This window comes from Schistocerca serialis, chromosome 2, assembly GCF_023864345.2.
Source record: "Schistocerca serialis cubense isolate TAMUIC-IGC-003099 chromosome 2, iqSchSeri2.2, whole genome shotgun sequence".
Taxonomy (NCBI): domain Eukaryota; kingdom Metazoa; phylum Arthropoda; class Insecta; order Orthoptera; family Acrididae; genus Schistocerca; species Schistocerca serialis.
In genome coordinates, this window is record NC_064639.1 from 638,499,557 (window position 1) to 638,525,655 (window position 26,099).

Sequence of the window (26,099 nt, forward strand, 5' to 3'; positions counted from 1 at the left end):
CCTAAAACCAAACTGATCATCATCTAACACCCCCTCACTTATCTTTTCCATTCTTCTGTATATTTTCCGACAGATCGACAAATCTCGGTGTCTTGATTTTTCTTTAGCCTTGCTTTCATTATCAACCGCAACGTCAGAATTGCCTCCCTGTGCCTTCACCTTTCCTAAAGCCGAACTGATCGTTATCTAGCACATCGTCAATTTTCTTTTTCAGACTTCTGTATATTATTCTCGTCAGCACCTTGGATGCATGAGCTATTAAGCTGACTGTGTGACAATTCTCACACTTGTCAGCTCTTGCAATCTTGGGAATTGTGTGGGTTTTATTTTTCCGAAAGTCTGATGCTATATCGCCTGACTCATACGCTGTACACACCAACGTGAATAGTCATTTTGTTGCTGCCTCCCCCACTATTTTAGAATTTCTGGTGGAATGTTATCTTTCTTTCTTTCTTGCACTGATACCATGTCCCACACTGACGCAGGAACAGCATTGTTAGGAACGGATTTGGCAAGGTTAGCGGAAAGGGGTGGCCGGATGCCCTTCCTGCCGCCACCCTGTACCCCCCCCCGGGACGGAATTAGTGTACCCCACCTGTTTGCGTCGAGTGTAATTAATGGAATAGTGCGAGCGTGTTCAGATGTCTGTGGGTCGTGTAACTGAGGCGGAACGTGGGGACCAGCCCGATATTCACCTCGCGGGATGTGGAAAACCGGCTAAAAACCACATCCAGGCTGGCCGGCACACCGGCCCTCGTCATTAATCCACGGGGCGGAGTCGATCCAGGGCCGGCGCGCCTGCCCGAGTCCAGAAAGCAGCGCGTTAGCGCTCTCGGCTACCCTGGCGAGTGTGGAATGTTTCTCTCTCCTACCTTGCCGCGCGGGATTAGCCGAGCGGTCTAGGCGCTGCAGTCATGGAATGTGCGGCTGGTCCCGGCGGAGGTTCGAGTCCTCCCTCGAGCATGGGTGTGTATGTTTGTCCTTAGGATAATTAGGTTAAGTAGTGTGTAAGCTTAGGGACTGATGACCTTAGCAGGTAGTCCCATAAGATTTCACACACGTTTGAACATTTTCTCCTACCTTATTCCATCTTAGGACTTCCTGAGCTCTTTGAAAATTTGATTCTAATAGTGGATCCTGTGTCTCTTCTACATCGATTACTGTTTCTCCTTCTATCACGTCACAAAAATCTTCTCCCTAATACAGGCTTTCAATGTACTCTTTCCACCTATCCGCTCTCTCCTCTGCGTTCAACAGTGGAATTCCCATTGCACTCTAATGTTAGCACCATTACATTTAATTTCACAGAATGTTGTTTTGACATTTCTATATGCTCAGTCAGTCCTTTCAACAATAATTTTCTTTTGATTTCTTCATATTTTTCATGAAGCCATTTCATCTCAGCTTCCCTACATTTCCTTTTCATTGCATTGCTAAGTGACTTGTATTTCATTGTTCCTATTTTCCTGCAACATTTTGATACTTGCTTCTTTCATCGATCAACTGAAGTAATTCTTCAGTTACCTATGATTTCTTCGCAGTTACCCTCCTTGTACCAATTTTTATCTTTCCAGCTTTTCTGATTTTCCGTTTTAGAGATGTCCACTTCTCTCAAACTGGAATGCCTATTGAGCTATTCCTTACCGTAGTGTCTGTAGCTTCAGCGAACTCTTCATGGCTTAGTACTTCCGTAGCAACCCTGTTTGCTTATTGATTCTTCCCCACCTGTTTCTTAAACTTTAACCTATGTTTCGTCATCACTAAATTGTTATCTGATCCCAATTACGTATGGCTTCAATATTGTAGCTTTGTATTGCACTTCTGTGTTGACGAAGTGTCAAATGTTATCGTTTAATGTGCAGAAAATACGTCGCAGGTCACGTGCTATTTGATTTATTCGACTAGTTTCGCTCACTAGATGCAAGTATATTCAGATTTTCATTGCCCATTTGGTAACACAATGGATTTCTAAATTACCGCTCGACATCATTGTCAGCACACAGAGGTAATGAATATCTGAGGATGCTGACATCTGATGAGCGAAACTAGCGACCTGTGGCAGTTTATAAGTAAAAGATCGCTGTGTTCCCCGTAGGCAGAGGTTGTTTTTAGTATACTTTGAATTGTCTGAAGTTGTTGCCTTTTTTGTGATTTCTCCCTAATTTTCGGCAACCAGCATACGGTTCCTCGGATTGAGTTGATCGGCAGGATTTCGTGGTACAGCTTTCCACCGTTAGCATACTGGTCCCCTGTCGCGGCCAGTCCTGTAGACTTGCAGCCTCGTCGATTCGCGGCCCGGCCCGCTCGCCAGCTGCGCCGCGATGGACCCGACCGGCCCGTGTCGTCCCCATATGCTAAGTGAGCGAGGTGCGTGACCCGGCCCGCGGGCGGCGCGCATTTCGGAGCGGCCCGGTCACGCGCAGGTCCCTGCAGCAGCGACCGCTCATTGCTGCAAGCACACACACTTACTGGTGGCGGGCGCGAGATAAATGCCCCCGCAAACAGCCCAGGAGAAAGTCGGTACCATTCCGTCTGAACGGGTTCCTCGCAAACTGACCCTTTAAGTCCTCGGAGAAGTGATCTCTGTACCTGTCGCGAATTCCACAGCCCGGTATCTCCACCACCGGTCACCACAGTGAAGCACATTGTCATTTTACTGTCCAAAACAGTCCCCAATGCACGCTGCTGTCAATTAAAACTGCAACATCTGGAAGAAAAGTAAATAACGAATCTGTGTCCTTGCATCAGAGTGGAAAAAATACGTGATTAAATTTTCGGGTGCTTTGGGGGCGCATTGGTGTAAAACTTAGTAGACCGAGCTGCCACTTCCACCACCAACAATAATGAGTCGAACGAAGCTTAGATGATAGATATAGGTAATTCTATGTCAGAGTCCATCAGTCTTAGTTATTAGGGAGCGGTGGAGTGCCATTCGCTTGCAACACTTGTCCAGATGTTATCAATAGGTGACTGAGCTGGAGAAAGTTCTGACCAGGGCCACAGTCGAACACCCTCTTTGTTGAGGTGCAACAGCCGATCAGAAGTACAAGGAAACCCATCAGCCGTCATTAATATGGGGTGTATCCAACCTTCGCTACTATGACGGCTTAAGCTGGGGACGTATTCAATGAAATGTCTGAATGCCTCTGGAGGAATGGCATCCCATTCTTCCCAAATGCCGAAACCAGAGAACTACGGTGTCTGGAGCGAAGTCGAAGTACGTCACCTCAGAGGTGTTCTGTTGAGTTCTGGTCAGGGCTGTGGGGAGGCCAATCCATTTCATTGACCACATATCGAACCTCACACATGCTGTTTTATAACATGGGCGCATTGTCATACTGATACACTCATCGTCTCCGAATTGTTCATCTACTGTACGCAGCGCACAATGCTGTTCAAATCCTTACACATTAAGCGTTTTCGTTAGCGCTATGAGGGGTCCACACCCTAACTACATGGAACGCCCCCATACCTCTGTGCTTAACTGTCGGCACTACATCTTGATGACAGGTAACGATCTCGAAGCATTTGCTAAGCCAAAACCCTTCCATCCTACTGCCATAGATTGAAACGTGATTCAACATTCGAAATCACTAGTTTCCTCTCATCCACTGCCGAGTACCGTCGCTCTCTATACCACCTGAAGCGTCGCTTAGCATTTACTACAGAAATATGTGGCTTATGAGGAGCTACATGACCATTGTACCCTTTTTCTTAAACTCCGTATCCACAGTCATCGGGTTACCTAGACTGCTGGTAAAACTGGAACTCACGGGTGATTCCTTTCGTTTATTTCAAACGAATTTTTACGAACACTTTCCGCAATGTTCGACGGTTCCTTTCTGTTATTACATGAGGTCTACCAGGTCTTGCATTAGCTCTTGTTGTTCCTTCACGCTGCCACGTCACAATCACATCACAAACAGTCAAGTTGGGCGGCTTTATAAGGCTTAAAATGTTCCTAATGGATATGTAACTCAGGTTGCTTTCAATCATTAGTCCACGTTCGAAGTCACTGGGCTCTCATTCTGCTGTTGCTGGTTATCTACTGGCAATGAAAATTTTCTGCTGCTTGTGAATGCTTCAAGATTTACTTGAACCAATTTCAACCCTTCAGCTATATAACTGAACGTTTTCTAAAGAGACTAATATTCGGGGTAGGTTTTATACTTTCTAACTTCCTGTCTATATGACTTTTCAAGCCGGCCGCAGTGATCAAGTGGTTCAAGGCGCTTCAGTCTGGAACCGCGCGACCGCTACGATCGCAGGTTCGAATCCTGCCTCGGGCATGGATGTGTGTGGTGTCCTTAGGTTAGTTAGGTTTAAGTAGTTCTAAGTTCTAGGGAACTGATGACCTCAGATGTTAAGTCCCATAGTGCTCAGAGCCATTTTTGATCCTACGTGCTTTACTACATACTTTTTATGCAGTTCTTACGAACAAGACGCACCTGACCTATCACATATGACTAATCTCATATTTTGATCTGTAAAGAAAAACATTTACACAGCATCAGAATGAGTATGCAATCTGAATCGAAAATCACTGTTCACTAAGTACGGAGAATAATATTCAGAGCTGGCCCTTAGAAAACGCTAATGGGCGAACTGTTTCGTCATGCAGCTGCCAACATGCAATAAATCACCCTTCTCGTTATTATTTAATTCATGTTACCATGTTCTACGTAAGCTTCTGCGGCAGCTAAAGTTAATAGTTGTAATGCGAGTCCGAAATAATTTTCTTTTAAGACTCGTGGATAGGAAGTGGGTTATGGAGGCTTGACGTAGAATAAATTGCAAACTGACTGAATTTCACTTAAATATTCGTTAACCAAATTAGAAAATGTGAACAAACATAAGCACATCATGGACATTATTATTAGCGATTGGTAATAGTCCAGAAATAAGCAGTGGGTTTAAAAAATTAACTCTTCGACAACACCTCCATGAAAATTAATTCGTTAAACTAAATTTATATTGAGTATTTAAAAATTATAAGGGTTAAAGAGTGATATCTTTCTTTCCTGAGTTCATGCAGGTACGACGTAATGAAACAACGGTATCGTAATTGTGAAACAGTGCGAGTTACGGATATTTACAAACCAAAACTGCAAATGTTTCCTACACACGACATCGCTCTATCTGCTAAGCCAGCGCACGCGCCAAATGCATTTTTAACATATTCGAAATTACAGCAACAGCAAACCGAAATCAGGTGTCATAATCAGTACATACGTCTGCTTCCAACCACGATCGACAGCAGTCTCTCTCTCTCTCTCTCTCTCTCTCTCTCTCGCAGACTGACTACCTGATAAATGCATAAACTTTGTAATCCAGGCAACCTCCTTCATAAATACTTTAAAGAAAAGTTCTGTGTGACCAATATCGCATTGGAAACTGCCACTTAAAATGCTGTAACAATCTCCCAACAACACTGTAAATATCCGCCTCCTTTTACACTGATGAGTCGGTCTCTAGTGGCATCTAGTAGTTGTTCTGCTTTATTTGAACGTTAGCGGATACTTTGGATTGGATAGTTTACCTCGGGACAGCATGAGAAACATAGTTCTTACTTTATCTTGTTGACAGGTATTGCCACGCAGACAAGTATATGATTCAGCCGTCGACTGTAATCATCGACTGGTATGGACAATTGTTGGTGCATAACTAGCATGGCGCGGGTCAAAATAAGGAACTTCTTTGAATTGTGAAAACAGTATTACATTCCAAATTATCATTAAGAAACCCACTTAATCTGGTCCTTTGACAAGCGTACAATATATGAATGACCATCATATCATATAACAGATTATGTTGCATGATAATTTCAAAAAATGTGCTGCATAAACTTTGAACAGTAGTCTTTTTGAGCTTCTTGAGGATTTTGCAAAGACTAGTGGACAATTAGTGAAACATATATGATCTACACTGCTCAGAAGAAGTGATTCATACACTTTCTTTTCTCATGAAACTACTGTATACAACGAAGTAAAATGAAAAGTTCATTTTGTATCTATTCTGATTTGAAAGATAGATGTATCACCTCTTCCTTGATGCTGACTGATCTTCCTGAACTGTTCTTTTGAGAGGGATTGGAGTCTTCAGTATCCTACCAAGGGTACGACACATTTCCATAAGCAAAAAATTATGTTGCCTCCTCATTAGTTGTGTCTTTATCGACTACGTTCCTAAATTTTTTAGAAACTTTGCTCGTGTCAACTTTTTGTCTGTAATCGGCGAGTTCTGAAGAACATAGGCATTTACTCCATCAGTATTTAAAATGGCATCCAAGAGAGCCATTGTCCATCGACGATTTCTGCTACTGACATAATAGTTGTCACATTTCTCGTCAAGACCAACGCCAGCACTTTTTGTGGAACTATAAAAGGCAATAATTTCAAGTCTGCCTGAGTCACGATCAATGTTTTGCGAACGCTGCATGCCCGAAACAAGAACAACATTCTTGTTCTTTTTAGAAACGTCAGATAAGAAGGTCATTTTTGGTAGATCCATAAGGTGTTAAATTTACTTGTGTTGTTCCCTGATGCAGAAACTGATCGGTTATTTCGTGTTTGGCGTTGCTCATAGTGCCAACCTATATCACGCCTCTTTTTAGCAGATTGTCCACCAAGGAAATTGAGGTGAACCAGTTATCAGCTGTAATGTTCATGTTTGACTTTTGATAGACTTTATAAGCCTCACAATAGCTTGAACTGGCCTTAGTAGTTTCAGGAGATTGACACACCATCCTCCCCCATCACTGTCTTTTCCTGTGTAGAAGGATCCATTATAGAAGTAGCCAGTTTTCACGTCCACCAAGACCAGTACTTTTAGTCTCCCTTTTTTTCTCCCATCACGATCATATATATTGTCAAATCTGAGACAGGTGAACAGAAAGAGGAAGCGCTTGACTGATGGAGCATCGAAATATGACTTATCATACCACGATCAGTTCCATCAGAAGCAAAGAGAGAATACAGAGCTTCGTTTCCTGATTTGAATGCACCAGCAAAATACAGCAGATCTAAAAAGGTTTCCATTTTTAATCGCGTCTACTTCATGAACTATATTGCTGTTATTCTCTAAATAGTTCACTTTTGCAAAACTTGTGATTTATTAGGTCATTCATCGTGCTGTCAAATCAAAGACAGGGCCAAAATTCAGTTTCATTTGCATCACTATTAAGATTTCTTGTAGCACCCAGCAAGCCTGGATATTTAGTGACAAAATTATGTGCTGCTATTCTCACATTACATTGGAGACTGTGATGACCATCTGAAATTATTTCCATTTCCAAAGAAAAAAGAATTGCAACCTGGAACTCGCTCTTCATTTTCACTAGGAGACCTGGATCATGTTTACTCTCTTCATGTGTTGCCTCGTCAGCTTCACTTTCTTTTTCACTACTAAAACTGTTTCGTTCAGGTTCAGATACTTTTTGTTATGAATACAACGTGAAAAAATTGTTCTTCAACTACTGGATCAAAAATTCATACGTAAGAGACATAGTGTAGGTCATGATGAATCGGGCTTGATCCCGCCTTTTCTTCAGCAATGAAATTTTGCGTATTGTTGTTTTGTGTAGTTGAGAAGCAATTAGGAAGGTACTATAATCACGAGATTCAGATTATAAAATAGAAAAGTTTATTAAAAAAGGCAGGAAAAGCGGAATTTTGACCCACCTATACCAGTAACGGGTTTAACAGGTTAACATGCTAGGGATGTGAACTGTCTGTGGAAACTAGAAATGAGCTCTTTGTGTACATAGTGGCCCCTCGAATCATCACACCAGGTGCTGTGTTTCTACAATAGTGACGTGTGCACATGCTTTTCTCCACGGTGATAATGTTGTCGTTTGGCGTACAACAATCGATGCACTTCTCGCCTATAAAGCGTCAAGGAAAGTCACTACAATGTTGTCGGCATGCTGAGAGTCCGTGGTACTTACGTCATCGTGGAAACTTGTCTTAATGCAAACAAGTCTACTTGCCTGCTGGCTATATGCGAGATAAAAATTGCGACTGTAAACTAAAAGGACTTATTTTTTCTAAGTGCACATAGAAAAAATTACGGAATTTGCTGTTTGTGGGACTAAAGTAGGGCAAGTAAAGAGTGAAACAAGAAAGATCTATTTGTTTGACATTATGTCTACAATAACTGTATTTGCAATAAACGTACTACTTTGGAACCCTATCAGAAATCTGGGAAGGGGCGGAATTTTTTAAAGCTGCCACAACATTATTGAGAATAATTCATACAACCATTTTACAAAAGAGAATGAGACTTGTAGCTATTTCTTGTTTATCATCTCACTAGCTGCTGTTGCCAGTGGTGTGGAAGATGGAGAAAAATTATGTTTTTGCTCATACAGACGAAAATCGAACAGTTATCAACACCATCCTCGAGACTCACTGTTTTGTATCATCCAAGCTGGATACTCGGCTTAACGTTAAGTGTATACCATGTTATCTGAAAATAATAACAAGGTGTTCCGATTGTGTAATTTCATCGTATTAACAGTTAATTATCTCGTAGGTATATGTCTATGATAGACCTTCTCAAAAAACTCCAAAAACTCCAAAAATTTAGCGTGCTGTGGCGCTCAGTTGCAGTCTCTCAGGAATTCACTGAAAATTGTTCAGTAATAGAGAATGTGCCGAGGACAGCTGATACGATACACGAGTTTTTAAACGAATAAAGTGCACCCTGTGTGAGAAACAGTGTATCAAATAAAGCGTACCTCGTTGCCGCGACTGTGCGAGACAGATGGAAAATCATGTTTTGCTGAGTCCTGTCGAAAGATGGGTACTTAAAGTAATTATATTGAAGAATTACTGTATCTGGAACTGAGCTACAGATTTCAATAACACGATCATAAATGGATTCATAGTGAGATTCATTTAGTAAATAATTTTGAAATAACGAGCATTTCAGAAGTGGCTTCGTAAGTACCGATGTCCGGTAACATGGCCTCCCTGCTCAACGGAGCTGAATCCGTTGGACCTCTAGCTATGTGGACACTTAAAAGGCATTCGTGCATGATCAAGCCATGTGGCCGAGCGGTTCTAGGCGCTTCAGTCCAAAACAGCGCTGCTGCTACGGTCGCAGGTTCGAATCCTGCCTCGGGCATGGATGTGTGTGATGTCCTTAGGTTAGTTAGGTTTAAGTAGTTCTAAGTTCTAGGGGACTGGTGACCTCAGATGTTAAGTCCCATAATGCTTAGAGCCATTTGAACCATTTTTTGTTCAACCCATCGATCGACAATCCATAGACTTTACAGGAGCACGTGAGCAGTTCATGTGTCGCAATCCAAACGGAACCAGGTGTATTTGAAAGAGTTTGTGAGCCATAGTGAAGTAGGACTGAAGGATGTACCAGGGGTCATCGTAACAACATGCCGCACTCCTTGTAGTGTCTAACAGGCAGATGAGGATGAGAGGTCAGATTGGCCTATATCTCAACAGGTTCTGGTTTCCAGACACATTATTACAGGAAACTTTCTTCTGAATTCGACGAATACAGACTCCTATAGGAATACGTGACACTTTTTTTTAAGCATGCTGTTGAAAGAAGACTGCCCTGTTTGCCATGTCGATTCAGAAGAAGATTTGGCCATAATTGTGAATGAAGTTCCGAATCTGATAAATGTACTCAATCTCTGTAGTATCGATACAATCATGTTAGTTGTAAGTTTGTGTTTCGAGACCAAAGATGTTACGGTGAGTCAGAGAGTAGAAGTGAGTAGTATGTGTTGGACAGTCTGGGTATTTAATTGATTTTAAAAGGATGTAAGCTGGCCTGCCATGTAGGGGAGATAGCATTATTTAAAAAGGATTTTGCAATAATGTTTTGACGAAAATTTTTGTGAAAATGAGATGACATAAATGCAAGTATGTTAAAAGGAAATCTTTTAAGGTAATCCTGCTTTTTTATATTTGTAATCGTGTGTTTTCTTATTGTTGGAACATTGTGTGTGGTTGAAGTTTACTGTAGAAATCTTACAGTGCAACAAGTGTGAAGGACAGTAACTGTACACAGGAGATTTATTAAGAAATGTACGTGCTAACTTGTTTAGTTGTGAGAACCTTACGAAAAGGTCTAGTGTCATCGTTTAATGAAGCATAGTTATACTTGGAGTCTTTGTTCTCATTTACCAGTCCTCATTCTCTACTGTCGTGACTGTGTTTGCGTACTCGCATTGTTGTTTACTGAGAAGCATTTTATGAAAAGTAGTAAGATACTATTTTGCCCTGCGAATCGCAAGTATGGCAAATGAAATTTGATTTTTGACAGTTTCCGTATGTTCCTAATAGTGACAGGTTGCAGAGCAGACGAGCGTTCCGTGCGCAAAACTATGTCAATAAATTTAATTGCCATCAGGATTCATGCCCATTGTAAGGCACAGTGAATGTCAGAGAATATTTGCGAAAATAACATCATATCAGTTCAGAGGCTTGTTACCAGTGAAAGATTTCAGTAAAGTCCTATCTTGTGAATTTTCAAGCAGTTTTATCAGAAACTCAGATTTATTAAATTTTATGTTGATTTCCTGTGTAATTAAGAGTAACAGTTGTGCCATAGTGGTTGTTTTTTCAAGCCTAAGATAAAGATTAGCTATGCTCAGGGCCAACATTTTACTCTCAGTCATTTATTTTGCAGTCAGATAGCCCTTTTAATTTACATTGAAAACTATTTGCTTTTTCCCAGGCCAATAGTTGGATGTACCGTCTAGTCTGAATTTCGTATCAAAATGTGTGAATTCTTAAGACACCAAACTGCTGAGGATTAATTTAATTAATTTTCAAACAGATCAGCTGCTCTGCACTGAGATTTACGTGTTTCTATGTCAAAATAAGTTTTTTTTAGTTACCAACCTGACACAAACACGAGTTGAACTACTACAAACTGTGTTTAACGGTAAAGTGAGGGAAGATAATCAGGAAAGGAAGTTACTTCACACACGATGCCCGAAATGACGAAAACATGATAAACGCTATTATACAGTTTAACAAAACTTACTTAAACAAAAAAGTTCCACTGCTGCAAATCTTTATATTTGATTGTGGAAGAAGCTCCTGAAAACATACAACTGGAGCCTAGGATCTTACAGAAAAGCAGCGCGAATTGTTTAAAATGTGGAGAAAAGGAAGCAGGGCTACTGAAAGGTGACCTTGTAGGACTTGAGAACTTAAAACATAAAGCGCAAGAATAAAGTACGAAATGTGGTGATATTTGTGGAAATAAGTGAGGAAAAATCATTACCCGAAGGAGCACACAGTTCTGTGAGCACACAGGAGCTGTTCATTTGTCACATGTAGGGGCAACATAGTGTAGGAGCTGTAGCACAGATAATGAAAAGAATATGGGAAGTACTAGATCGCTGGACAAAATATTAGTCAGCGCCTAAAAGTGCACACTGGTCGCTTTGAACAGCTGTAGATGGTGTGCAACTGGTGCCAGGAGGCCATGTGACCATCCACCGCCGATGTAAGTCATGGCAATGTTGTTTCATTTTTATGTGTCTCATGACTGGAAGCAGCGCAGTTATAACAATAATGAGCGTATGGCATTGGTGGCCGGGAGACCCCTTGCGGGGCGATCGGCCGCCGCTCCGTAAGTTCTTTAACGCCACTACGGAGACTTGCGAGTCAATGAGGATGAATTGATGAAAGACACACAACACCCAGTCATCTCGATGCAGAGAAAATCCCTGACCCCCGAGAATCGACCGCGGGACCCTGTGCGCGGGAAGCGAGAACGCAACCACAAGACCACGAGCCGCTGATGGCAGAGCAGTTAGGCGTATCGACGTGAAGCCGAGACACAGTGACAGAACTGAGCTATCATGTTTGAACATACTCATGAACAGATCTCAGTGAAGTTTGCCAATTTGTTAGTGTGAAAACTGATCTCTTCTGCCAATGAACAGCTGCAGAGACTCACTATTCTCATAGATGGATGCAATAAAAATCATGTCCTCACATCTGTCATGTACAGGCGAATAGAAGCAGCACATTCGCCTAAGGATGAGTAAAAGTATTTGACTGAAATAAAATTTATTAGAACGATAGAAAAGACAATAGGACTTCATCTCAGACTGATACGATACTTAAAAGTAGAAGATCAAATAAAATGTGTTCAGGTGCAACGAACGGTCCATTATTAAAATTGAACAATAAGTTCAACGGAAAAAATATTAGTCGTCCCTTAACACACCAGTTGCGTTCAGAAGCAGGACCTGGCGTCGAACTATTACGACAGTAACGTGGCTCTGACTGTTGACGTAATTGACGACAGTGAAGTATATATACCAGTCAGTTATAAGAAACTTCATCAGTAAATTGGGAACACGTGGAGGTGTGACAGAATGTCAGAAAGGAGCTACCGTGCTTCAGCGTTGCTTTGATCACACTGTGAAGAAATTGGCCATATTTTTTGGGTATCAACATGACCTGTCCAACGTGTCTAGAAGGCAGGTACCTCTCTCAGCTATGCAACTCGGCGCAAGAAAAGTGGTTGTAAAGAGACGCTAGCCGAAAGGTGCTGGAGACGACTGTCACGGCATTTCTACGGGGATCGACTTAAAACCGGACAGGAATTGACAGTGTCAATGAATGTAGTAGGTCCATGTGAACCAGTTTCTGAATGAACGCTGTGGAGGGAATCGCATGCAATGGACTTTTTGTGTTGGATACCTCGCAATAAGCCATTGTTGGTCACAGGTCTCAAATACGGCCGGAACCCCCGAAAGGCGTTCCGGCACCTCCTAGGGAATTTTATAAGAACTGACTGGAACAAGTCGGCACAGGAGATTTAGATAGCAGACCTGTATTAATTCGCATATTTATAATTTTCCGTCCGAAGTTGCAGTCGTTAATGTATCGATAAACGTGTCGACTGCATTTAGTGTACGACTGCCAGCTAACTCAGAAATCTACGGTATAGCTAAGATAAGTTGAGCTTCGTTTCGAAGTTGTGATCCATATATATGGCTTTTTGTTTACGACAGCCTGCAACCTCAGCGATCTAGTAGACTGGCGACTTCTCGTGTTATATGTGTCAGCGAGAAATAAATAACGTAAGGAGTGTTTGAACAAGAGCGACTACATAATGTGCTTTCACCAAATCTTGTTCCTTCCGTGTCGTAATTTAAGCTATAGCTGCTGATTAACTGCGCGCATGGCCCACGTGTGGCTAAAAGTTGGCAGCCTTTCGAGCCGAGCCAATACATAAACATGCTTCTCCTCATAAGCGTCCGCCAGTCCTGGAATGAGGAGTACAGCGTCTTTACTCATTACAGTATTCTCATACATTTCTAGAACTAATTTCCAGCGATTTCACAAAACCTCTCGTTTAGCCAATTATTTGGATGATCGCCGGGAGACAGTACTATAGCACTTACCATCCTCTCTTCAGAATGTGTAATATCAGACACTCGATTATGGAGCACGGGCTTCATTCGTCAGTGAGTCGTTCTCTCTTCCATAACAATGAGCACAGAGTTGTACTGGGATCAAACAAAGGCCATAAAAATCCTCTCTTTCGCGCTGTGCGCACTTCCTTTATGGTTGTCTTTGGAGTATTGTTGCCAAGTTACATGTGAGGCTTACACCAACTGCAGCGGAATCAACTTCCCCGTCACAGTCTCCAACAATAGCTGAACACAGGACTTCGTGGAGGATTGTTTGGTTACACGGAACGCCAGGTGCGGACCGTGACCACTGTGCTTTGCGTATGTCTAGCTACCTTGGTGCTGTACCTTAATGACCACTTTCACGACAGTTTTGTCGTCTTCATCACGAGAACACATCTAAGGGCATGTTTCACCACTTTTTTTTCAATTTATAGGCTTTCGGAACGTACTCATGCAGCCATATGAACACTGGCTATGTTACATTGCGATTTGTTCTGTCGAGTCAGAGTATACATTAATTCAGCTCGTATCCTGGTACGAAGTTACATAGCTTTACCCTCTAACCGGAACATCTTGTATTCGGCAGTTAGACGGAACATCGGTCTCCTAGACCTAGACTGCATGTTTCTCCCCCTTTTGGACTTTTTAGCTGTTCCACATCGGTATGAATAAACTTATTGCTAAGTATTTAAACCATAGCCTTTGTTGTATTACCAACAAATACAAAATAATTACTAGAAAGAACTTTAATCTACAGTATTCGGATGTTTAAGTTTTACTCGTTTTGAAATTTTTTGTTTTTATATTATGGCAATTACGTGTAAAGAAACTGAATACCCACAAGTAATGCAACAACAAAATTTAAGGTTTATATTTCATGGCACAAGTTTTGTACAGTTTTCGTGAACACTCGTAGCAAGTTGGCTCTTCGCAACTAATACCCTTGTATGCAGTTTTCTTCTTTTTTTTATATATGGACAGTCCGCTGCTCGTGGTCGTGCGGTAGCGTTCTCGCTTCCCGCGCCCGGGTTCGATTCCCGGCGGGGTCAGGGATTTTCTCTGCCTCGTGATGACTGGGTGTTGTGTGATGTCCTTAGATTAGTTAGGTTTAACTAGTTCTAAGTTCTAGGGGACTGATGACCATAGCTGTTAAGTCCCATAATGCTCAGAGCCATTTGAACCATTTTTTTTTTATATGGACAAAATCGACAAGTTTTTCATTTTTCAAGCTTGTACGTTCGACATGAAGCGTTATCAACTAGAACTAAAAATGTATGGCGTTGGCTAACAATTTGTTTTTCTTTTGTTGCCACTTCCTCTACAGATCAAATAAAATTTCGTAGCTGTTGAGGCAGGTTGTCGGTTGCCAGTCGGGATTTCACGAAATCGTGGACCAACTATAGAGAAACTCTTTTCAGGATATCAAAACGTGATATAGTTCTTGTTTCTTCAAAAAGTCCATAAAGAATACTTGCCTTTGGTCCAGCCATGGCCACCATGTGGTAAAAAATTGCTAACAGCCACCTTCTTATTTTACGATTAGCAGAATAAACACTGCAGTTCTTATGCAGTGAAAAAAAAAATGTAGTCCTCGCACTCTCTCAAGATTACATTGAAGAATCCGACTCGGAGGTGGATTCAGATGAATCATACATTTGGAATGAGGACCGTACTATCCTAGATCCTCGTAATGAAACAGATAATGACCATTATTCTCCCTATGATGCTGATCGCAGTGATGAAACTATTCGATAAATATTTGAAGTAGAAAATACCCCATTCCGCGAAGAAATCGGAGGGCAACGACAGTCTGACACAAGTTCTATAGGAAGTAGACTTATCACTCCACAGCTGCGTTGTTTATAGCTCATCTACGCGTTCATATCATGACAATCAAGATGAGTGTTGTCTTCCAGTTTCTTACTACGGAAGAAATAAATGTTTCACATGGTCATCAGCTCCTGTACGTTCTAGGACGCGAACAGCAACATACAACATTATAAAAGTACGTTTATCCAGGATACTAGGTCCTGCCCTCACAGTGGGGAAAAAACCAATGCCAGGAGAAGCTTGGCGCCTTTTCTTTACTGACGACATTACTGCGACGATTGTAATTCATGCAAGTGAAAAGTAGGTGAAAATGCGCTCTGCTATTGATCTGAAAGAAAATACAGCATACAAAGATATAAATGTGAATGAAGTGACCTCTGTGATTGCACTCACAGGTCTTTCGCAGCATATTCAGATCTGCGAGGGAGCCTATGACATCGTTGTTTTCCACTTCGGTCTTAGGGAGGCCAATTTTTCGATCTATTATAATAGAAAGGAGATTAGGAATATTGCTTAGAGCATTTCGATTCAATGAATAGGGCACGAGGAAACAGGGAGAAAAATGATCTCCAGCTACTGCCATTACAGACACATTTAACAAATTTATTTGTAACTTTCAGCAAATTTATAGCCCTGGAGCGCATTTGACAGTTGACGAAACTATGGTGCCTTTCAGAGGGTGGGTTAAATTCTGTATACATATGCCCAAAAAACCTATAAATATGGCATCAGAGTCATGGACCTGGCAGATGCACATAATGCATGTAGTTACGACGCCTACATCTACTCCGGCAAAGGATGTGGTGGAGCCACACTTTCTGTAGCAGAAAAAAATTTTACATTGCCACTCAATCTTAACCCGTCTGTCTAATGGGCTGTGCGGCACAAATAGAAATATCATTTGCGACAACTGGTTTTGTTCTTTAGAACTTGCTCAGGAGCTACTAATTCACAATCCGACATTAGTTGGGAAAGCAAAAAGGAACAAACCCCAGATAACAGCCGAATTGCAAGCGACAAGCGCTCGTGAAATTGGATCTATCCTTCATGGCTTTACAAAAGCCATGACCCTGCTTTCTTAGGTCCGCAGAAGAAATAAGGAAGTCCTACTTCTATCGACAGTGCATCATTCCAATTATACTGACGTTGTAAATGGTAAATCATAGCTTTTCATAACGCCACAAAAAGTGGAATACATTTGAAACGTATTTTGGACCTTCCATTTTAAACCAGCATGGACAACAGGAAAAATGTGTTTTAACGAATTCTAATGGAGATTTTTCTATTGCTGTAACAAGTTTGCATAGTAAATTGGATTACGTTTGTGAATAAGGGAATAATTAAAATTAAAACTTAAAAAGGGACTTGTTACAATTTTTTGTCCCGCTATGAATACAAAAATATTAACCGCAGTGTAGAAGCAAAACTTCCAAATTGATGAAATATTCCGACAAAGGTAACAAAACTTTTGGAAGAGAGGAACACCGCTAAACAGGCCGACAAATACGTGACACCTTAGGCAACACGCGGTCGGGGTGACCGACAAAAACTTGACACTTTTAGGAACACCCGGTCTGTCAGACCGGGAAGAGAACGCACATTTTCGGAACACGGTCTCACAAACCGACAATATGTAACAAAAAATCTACCTACTGGAAAACAATGAATGTGCCAACAATGAGGATTACTCAGCTTCTCCCCTCCTTCGGGTACAATGCGGTGCCGTCAGCATTATGATGGTCAACTATTGCGTTATCTCAGACCGATGCTTCTTTCAGAGAGTTAACAAAGGTCACATTCCGGCGTAAGTCCACAGCATACTGAAACGATAAACAAAACGAAGATGGAACCTAGGTTACATAGAGGTAGTGCGCCATAAAATGCTACTGGTAGGACAACAAGAAATAATAAATTGCCGTTGATACACGTTTGAGATATTTCCTGTTCCGCCATTTGACAACGCTGGAAGGAAGTGAAGCCTATTTTTGAGATAGTTTAGTGTATTATTTTTACCCAAGGGAAGCTACTGACAACTCTGGGCATTCAAACTTGAAATGAGGCTAATACCGAGGACTTCAGTAGCCTAAAACCGGAAAGGACGATCATTCAGATTTTTCAGAGCAGGTGTGGTACTGCTGGAGTCAGCGATTGTGGCTTTAAATAGTAAACAGTTTATCACAGGTCGTCCGCTGAACCAACTTCTAGACAATTTGGACTTAGAGGAAAAGGATATATATAAGTCTAGCAAGCGAATATTGCAGAGCTATCAGTTTTGCAGTGTCGGGAGATTTCTCCAGTAGTCTTTTCTTTTTTGTAAAAACATTCGCTTTCGGCACACATCTTCTGCTTTTCCCAATTTGGTTTCGGAGGACGAAGGCTGTGTAAGGAGCTACCAATGTATAAAGTGGTGTTTCACGGATTCCTCAAATTATAATACTAACCGCAATTTTCTGCACGTATCTGACATTGGCTGTGAACTGAATGGGCACAAGTATATCTCCTACGAAACGTACTCACGCTGGCCGTTGTGGCCGAGCGGTTCTAGGCGCTTCAGTCGGGAACCGCGCTGCTGCTACGGTCTCAGGTTCGAATCCTGCCTCGGGCATGGATGCGTGTAATGTCTTTAGGTTAGTTAGGTTTAAGTAGTTTTAGGATCTAGGGGAGTGATGATCTCCGATGTTAAGTCCCATACTGCTCAGAGCCATTTGAACCATTTTTTGACCTACCGTACTCCAATAAATTTAGTGTGCTGTAACAATTTACGGCTTCGCAAAGCAAAGTATTTCCTGAGCCAAAACGCCTCAAAAATATTATAATATTGATAACTTATTATCCGAAGGAACACTGTGGTATGAATTTTGTTCTGTGAGAGAACAAATAGCTATCAGTTTTTCAGTCACTGATATTATTGACAAACGTACAAAGTTTTTGCTGCTATAAAAAAGACTGTATTATTTGCTCTTCCTTTGTCTGTACTACACACATAATTCAACGATCCTTCAGTACTCTAGAAAGAGTAAAACTGTGGTTGTATTCCACAGTGGGTGAAAACAGATTATGTGAGCCGTACGTGCTAGGTGTTCACAGAACGAAACTGACTAAAGAATCAGTTTTTACCAACTTCGTTGTTGACAAATTTGGGCAACAGCGTCGACGATTGTTACTCGCCCACAAACACGATCAGGTGTAATATCACATTTTGAGTAGTTTCATATCACATGGGATTCTTCACAGTTATTCAGTGAATAGAATGACGTCTAAGGCATTTACTAAACATCTAATCCTGTGTCTAATGTCACATCGTGTTTTGTTTTTCCTAACTCTTTGGGAAGTCTGAATTGTACATGACCCCAACGTTCCGGAATATCTTCATCGTCATTCATCACTAAATCCTCTACTAATTAATACTGGTGACACGTTCACCGAGCAGCTACAATGCAACTGTTTGAATTCTGCTGCTGGCAGCAGTTGAAAACATGACGTCATAAGCCCGAAGACTACCAACAATATTTTGTAAAAAAGTGGTTTCTCATGGTATGTTTCATCACGAGTTTCCAAAAATTAAAGTTTTGATTTTTATGGATGGGTGGGGGAAGGAGTGGGGGTGGGGGGTGCTCCAGTGGCTGCTTAGGTGCTTTACGCAACCTAAAATTTTAGAGTTTAAGCACTATCTGACCATCTTCAATGAGAGAGAGAACACAAGACTCCTGAGAATAGCTAGCTGGAGGCGTGTAACGTAGTACAAATAGACCTTTTTTTTTTTTTTTTTTCAAGTAATGCAACTAGGCATCGGCATCAAATCCAACAGCGCGTTTAACCCGCATTATGTGGAGATTGTACATCTTGGCAAAGGTGTTTCAGTGATAATAGGGGCTGTTTAGCACAACATGACGGGCAGTATCATTCGGGTTACCGTATACGTTAATGAGGAATGTTTCTCAGCACTCTCGGTAATCAGGTTTGCACTTTTATTCCCCCTTACTGACGACAATATTTTTGACACTTCTATCTCCCAAGATAACAAAAGACACGTTCACATGCTGCTTCATACGTTCATGATTTCACGAACTGTCAAGCACCCTATCGCAAATTCTACAGACAGCTAAATCATTCGATCTTAATCGCGTAGAAAATGTCTGGGACTGTTTAGAACAGCGGGAGAAATCCAGCAGTGAACATCCATGCAATTCGGTACCTCTACGGTACGTATGAATGGCTTCAAATGTATGTGGTGTAGTGTACTAGAGATACCACTCCAGAAGAGGTGCCGGCCGGAGTGGCCGTGCGTTTCTAGGCGCTACAGTCTGGAGCCGCGTGACCGCTACGGTCGCAGGTTCGAATCCTGCCTCGGGCATGGATGTGTGTGATGTCCTTAGGTTAGTTAGGTTTAAGTAGTTCTTAGTACTAGGGGACTGATGACCACAGCAGTTAAGTTCCATAGTGCTCAGAGCCATTTGAACCGTTTGAACCAGAAGAGTTACGGACGTCCGTCTGTAGCAGGAACATAGCTGCTCGCAGATCAATATCGCTGCACGCGAGAATCACGCCCTCTGGAGTGGCACTGCCGTGACAAAGAGAGACCGGGCTTAAGTAATCGTGCACGAGAAGTTGTCAACAGCAAGTTCTAAGTCAGTCCGAGTCTTGCTAAGGAGTTCAAAATTATCGTGTATGGACAGAGACCACCTGCCTAGAGATGTAACAAGTAATGTCAATTTCGAACTGTTTTCTCGAATAGTACGTCAAGCCAGAAAACTAGTTTTCTTCCGACTTGGGTTAAGAGAACATTAATTAGTTTGTGGTCATTGAACTGTGGTCAGCGCGGAACAGTTGGCTACACCTGTATTCTACAATTGCTGTAACTAGCGCTACCAAAGCTGAGTAATATATTTTACTATTCACTATTTTGTATTACTTTCATTGTGTGTGTGTGTGTGTGTGTGTGTTTGTGTGTGTGTGTGTGCTACCCTAGAACCCATGCATCCATGCTACCAGGGACGCACCTATCCACAACATATGTCATAACTGAAGACACTTGAGAACTCTCTTCCTCGTCGAGCCGAGATCATTTTCAGTGGCTGAGGTTGAGCTACACATTTTCAGCGCAACGTCTCTGGAGAGCCGGCCGTTGTGGCCGAGCTGTTCTAGGCGCTTCAGTTCTTAACCGCCCTGTTGCTACGGTCACAGGTTCGAGCCCTGCCTCGGGCATGGATGTGTGTGATGTCCATATGTTAGTTAGGTTTAAGTAGTTATGTCTAATGAGGATATAAGATGAACATCAACAAAAGAAAAACAAGGATAATAATATGTAGTCGAATTAAGTCGGGTGATGCTGAGGGAATTAGATTAGGAAATGAGACACTTAACGTAGCAAAGGAGTTTTGCTATTTGGAGAGCAAAATAACTGATGATGGTCGAAGTACAGAGGATATAAAATGTACACTGCAATGGCAAAAGAGAGCGTTTATGAAGAAGGGAAATTTGTTAACATCGAGTATGGATTTAAGTGTCAGGAAGTCGTTTCGGAAAGTATTTGTATGCACTGTAACCATGTACGGAAGGGAAACATGGACGATAAATAGTTTGGACAAGAAGAGAATAGAAGCTTTCGAAATGTGTTGCTACAGAAGAATGCCGAAGATTAGATGGTAGATCACATAATTAATGAGAGGGTATTGAATAGGATTGGGAAGGGGAGGAGTTTGTGACACACCTTGACTAGAAGAAGGGATCGGTTGGTAGGACATGTTCTGAGGCATCACGGGATCACCAATTTAGTATTGGAGGGCAGTGTGGAAAGTAAAACTCGTCGAGGGAGACAAAGAGATGAATACATTTAGCAGATTCTGAAGGATTTAGGTTGCAATAGGTACTGGGAGATGAAGAAACTTGCACAGGATAGAGTAGCATGGAGAGCTGCATCAAACCAGTCTCAGAACTGAAGACCACAACAGCAACAAGTCTAGGGGTCTGATGACCTCAGATGTTAAGTCCCGTAGTCCTCAGAGCCATTTGAACCATTTTCTCCGGAGGGGTGGCGACATTTATAGTCCTGTGTGCATATTATCCTTGTATTATGCGTAGGCGGTACTCCTTCCTACTTAGTAGAAGATTAATTTCAATTTGCTGCCTCTAGCTGCATGGCGTTCAGTTCAGATCCAGTAGCTCTGACTCTTACAAATGGAGGGCTGGACGCAGGCCGTGACTCCACGCGGGAGGTCTGTGTGTTCGAAGGGCGGGTCGTTATTCGCCCGTTTCCGTTTATCTGGCGCTCGTAAAAGGGCCCACACGGTGAGGCCGCCCCGCAAACCGGTGGTAACTTCACGGGACATTACTCATTACCTCGCGGCGGGCCAGGTCGTGCCGCCGTGACTCGTTACCGGTAAATGGAACTCGTTACTACTTTTTAATGTTTCCGTTCGTGCGTATTCAGGCCTAAATGGTGATAGCGGAGTAACGGCCAACGGGTGTGGTAGAGACGTACATTTATCTCCGTAAGAACTGTTCTGCTGTGAAGTTCTCTAAAGTCAAGAACAACACCATTTCGACTGATTACTTATGCCAGGAAACAGGATTTTACATTCGGAAATATTATATTAGTAGCGAATTATCGGGAAATAGAAAAAGAGCTAGCTTTAACAAATGCGGTATCAATTAGATATTTCCTAGTGCGTGTTGATTGCATACATCTGCTGCACACTAAGAGAGGTATTTGTTGAAACAAAAGCTTTTCCAAATAACGAAGACCGTTGAGGAAACCGGCGCACCAATTATGTTACACTGTCTACCCTCAGAATAGGGCTCTGCAGTCACTAGAGATTATTGAAACAGTTAAGCCTTTCGCACACGGACCGTGCTGTCGAACGTTAACGTTGAGAGTGCCAAGTTCAGCGTGCTGCTGAACGCTCAGGAACGATACGACTTGTACATAAGGTACGTGGGCCCCAACGTGGTATACGCAATCGCAACGCACTCTAGCGGCAGTTGTGGGATGTTTCTAATTCGTAAATCACAGTTTACTCAACAGGCGCGCATAAACTTCCGTTAGCTCTATTGAAACCCACATTTCCTCCATTGTTTATATCCTAGTCACGTTGTTCTAAATGTAACATACAGAAATAAAAACTTCAATATCGATGTACATGTTTTAAGACAAAAAGGGAAGTACCATGCCCCATCAATAAGGACACAGGCTTATAAAAGTTCCATTACAAACAGTGTGACACAAATTTGCAATAGTTCTCCACATAAGATAAACACTATTTTATCTTTCCCACGTTTTAGTAAAATCTTAAGGTCATTCTTACTTGATCGCCGTTCCTACCCAGTATCAAAATCTTTACAACATCTAAATTACGAACTCAAAAGAAAAAGGAACGATATATCTTTATACAAGTATAGCAAGCTGTCCTGTAGATTAAAAACTCACTCCTCAAAAAAAGGTGAACTTATATTTACATAATATCAAATACTGTAGTATATACTTACATTAAGCTAATAATATAGCATCAGAAGCGACTAGATACGCGAATGTTAGGAAAATAATATTTACACTTTGCGACACGCGAAACATCATCAGATCACGTATGTGGTCATGAAATCATCAACGCTACCCACTATTCTATAGTGACATCAATTCATTTATGGCCACTTCTAAGATGTTGCCACTTGCTTAATGCTTTAATCGTAGTTATGTTACTAACTGACATTTAATTATAACAAATTGCACCAAAAACAATGCATTTTTGGTGGATCCTCTGTGTGTCGCTACCTTCAAACGACATACTCTCATAATACGCAATTTACAATAATTCTTTTGCCACGAATATGATGTCTCTCATTATTTTATTGCAACGAATCACGCAGTTTTCGAGTGATTCTCAATTTGCTGGTGCTCGGAAACGATATATATACGTATAGGCTTGAACTGAATGCCAATATGGCGTCTCACTGCTCAGTGCTGAAGTGAGATGGTGTGACATTTGATTGATCAACGCTCAGACGCACACTCAGAATATCTGACATGCTAAATATTGCTCTGCACGTTCGGAAAGACTCCCAAACGTGCTATTCCACGCTATGACTTCAGGAACTCGGCACGCTCAACTCTCGGTGACGACTTTACAGATGAAAAATAATTTCGAGTCCGTCTTTATTAGGCTCGAGTTTGCCCGAGTAGTTCAATAATTCGTAAAAATCAACAGATATTTTTCGGTCGAAACAGTGTCGGAGAGTGTGTTGTACGTAGAGGATAGTGTACCTGGAAATTCATGATGTTTTTCGGTTGGTACTTCATTCTAGTAACTAATTTTAGAATCCCATGAAGAAATGTACATTCGAGACCACCATAGTAGTTTCCGCCATTTTCTACAGCTTTTCTAGATATACATATTTAAGTGCTGTATAATACAGTGAAGTTATTTGAAAGCTACTGTTAATTTCTTGGTTACAGAATTTTGTGGCAAATAAAATTCTGTATATTTTTTAAGCTATTTAAAACGTTTTGATGGCAAAGACGTTCTTCGCCGATAATAAATCGTCTTCTATCTTGAAACACAAGAAAGTCTTTTACCATGAGCCATAGGATATGTCCAAATTAACTAAGTTTCGTTAATGTCTTAATAATTTTACCTTTCTTGAAAATGGAAAATTTTGGAAATTTACGGTAAGATTGTATGGGACCACACTGCTGAGGTCATCGGCCCCTAAGTTGACACACTGCTTAATCTAACTTACGCTAAGGACAACACACACACACACGCCCAAGGGAGGACTCGAACCTCCGACGCTGGTACCCACGCGGACCGTGACACGGCGCCCTAGACCGATCGACTACCCCGCGCGGCTTGCAAATGAATATTTGTCTTAGTTTCCAATAGCTTCTGTTTCAAAATACAGTTGTGAGGGCGTGCTTGAAAGTAAAGCCACCCAATTTAAAGCTTTTTAAATAAAAAACTTTATTAACATTCTACATCTTCATTCTTCATGTCTACATATTTATTTCTCAACTAGCCACACTATTTACGAACACATTTCTCGAAATGAGAGACCATTTTGTTGATACTGACACTGTAGGATGTTTGACGTTGTTGACGGAGTCCCAAACTCGCCTCTGCTTCCACCGGTTCAACACTATCAAAGTTAATTTTTCGAAGGCGCCCTTTAAGTTTTGGAAACAGATAAAAATTGGACAGTGCTAATTCGGGACCGCATGGATTATGACCAATGACGGTGAAACCACGGCGTCGGATTTTTGCAGATATTGCAGCACGGGTGTGTGGTCCGACAATGTTATGCTGAAGGAAAATGTGCTCCATATGTGGTCGAACTCTTCGAATTTCAAACTCGATTATAGCCAGCTGTTTCTCACGCATCGTCATAATTACGTTACACACCGCCGTGTTACACCCTACAATTTGGAGCTCTTTAGCGGCAGAGGGCTGCAATTTGTAGACATGAAGAATAAAGATGTAGGTTGTTAACAACATTTGTTCAATTTTAAAAGATTTTAGAATTCTACTTAAAAAAATTGAAAGCATTATTTTTCAGTGTGCCCTCGTAATTTTAAGTCATTTTTGATAACGCTTCTGCTTAATTTGATGTCACTGAATGATTGTTGATGTGTAATAGGGAAGTAATGTATCACATATACGACTAAATACAATACTGACAAGAATTTTTTCGATTTCAGTGGTTTTAAATATCAGCAGGTGTGCTTTAAAATATCAACAGGTTATTTGTTCTTCGGTCTATCAGGATGGTGTACCTTGGAACATTTTTGCATGTGGAGAAACCTTAATTTTCCCCAGTAATTTTTCGGATTTCAGAAGAAGTCTGCAGCACGTGAAAAGTGAACGCCGTCATTTAAAAATGGAATAAGAAAACACATGAAACGTCTGTAGTGCACCGGCCATATTTGGTAATAAAAGTTCGAGGCTGTAGAGAATTACTGCAACGCCAGCTGCAGCAAAATGCTGTACGAAATACATCACAGCCTTCGGAATGTTGTGAGGCGAGCCGGCCTGACATGGTGTGAAAACACCTGAAGCAGCTGTACCCAAGCAGTAGATGCCCTAAGTCTTTCTACACTGGCATCTGGTGAAGTGTTCAGTGTATGTGACGTACTGAAACATTTGAAGAATTTCAGAAGGTTTTCTTCAAAGGCTTGAGAATGGTTGGGCATGGTAACAAAGAGGCGTGGAGAATCGGTAAAATAATTTGCGGGTATAGTAAGGAAGATCACCCTATCCGCAAGTTCTCGTGTATTTTTGAATGATGACGGGGTCCTCTTTGGTAAAATATTCCGGAGGTAAAATAGTCCCCCATTCGGATCTCCGGTCGGGGACTGCTGTGGAGGATGTCGTCTTCAGGACAAACAAAACTGGCATTCTACGGATCGGAAAGTGGAATGTTAGAGCCCTTAATTGCGCATGTATGCTAGAAAATTTAAAAAGGAAAGTGGATAGGTTGAAGTTAGATGTAGTGGGAAATAGTGAAGTTAAGTGGCAGGAGGAACAGGACTTCTAGTCAGGCGAATACAGGGTTATAAATACAAACTGAAAAAGGGGTAATAAAAGAGTGGGATTTATAATGAATAAGAAAACATGAATGCGGCTAAGGTACTACAAACAGCAAAGTGAACGCATTATTGTAGTGAAGGTAGACACGAATCCCACGCCTACTACACTAGCACAGGTTTATATGCCATTTAGATGCGCAGATGAAGAGACTGAAAAAAAGTATGATGAGATAAAAGAAATTGTTCAGATAGTTAAAGGAGACGAAAATTTGATTGCGATAGGGCAATTGAATTTGATAATAGGAAAAGGAAGGGAAGGAAAAGCAGTAGGTGAATTTGGAA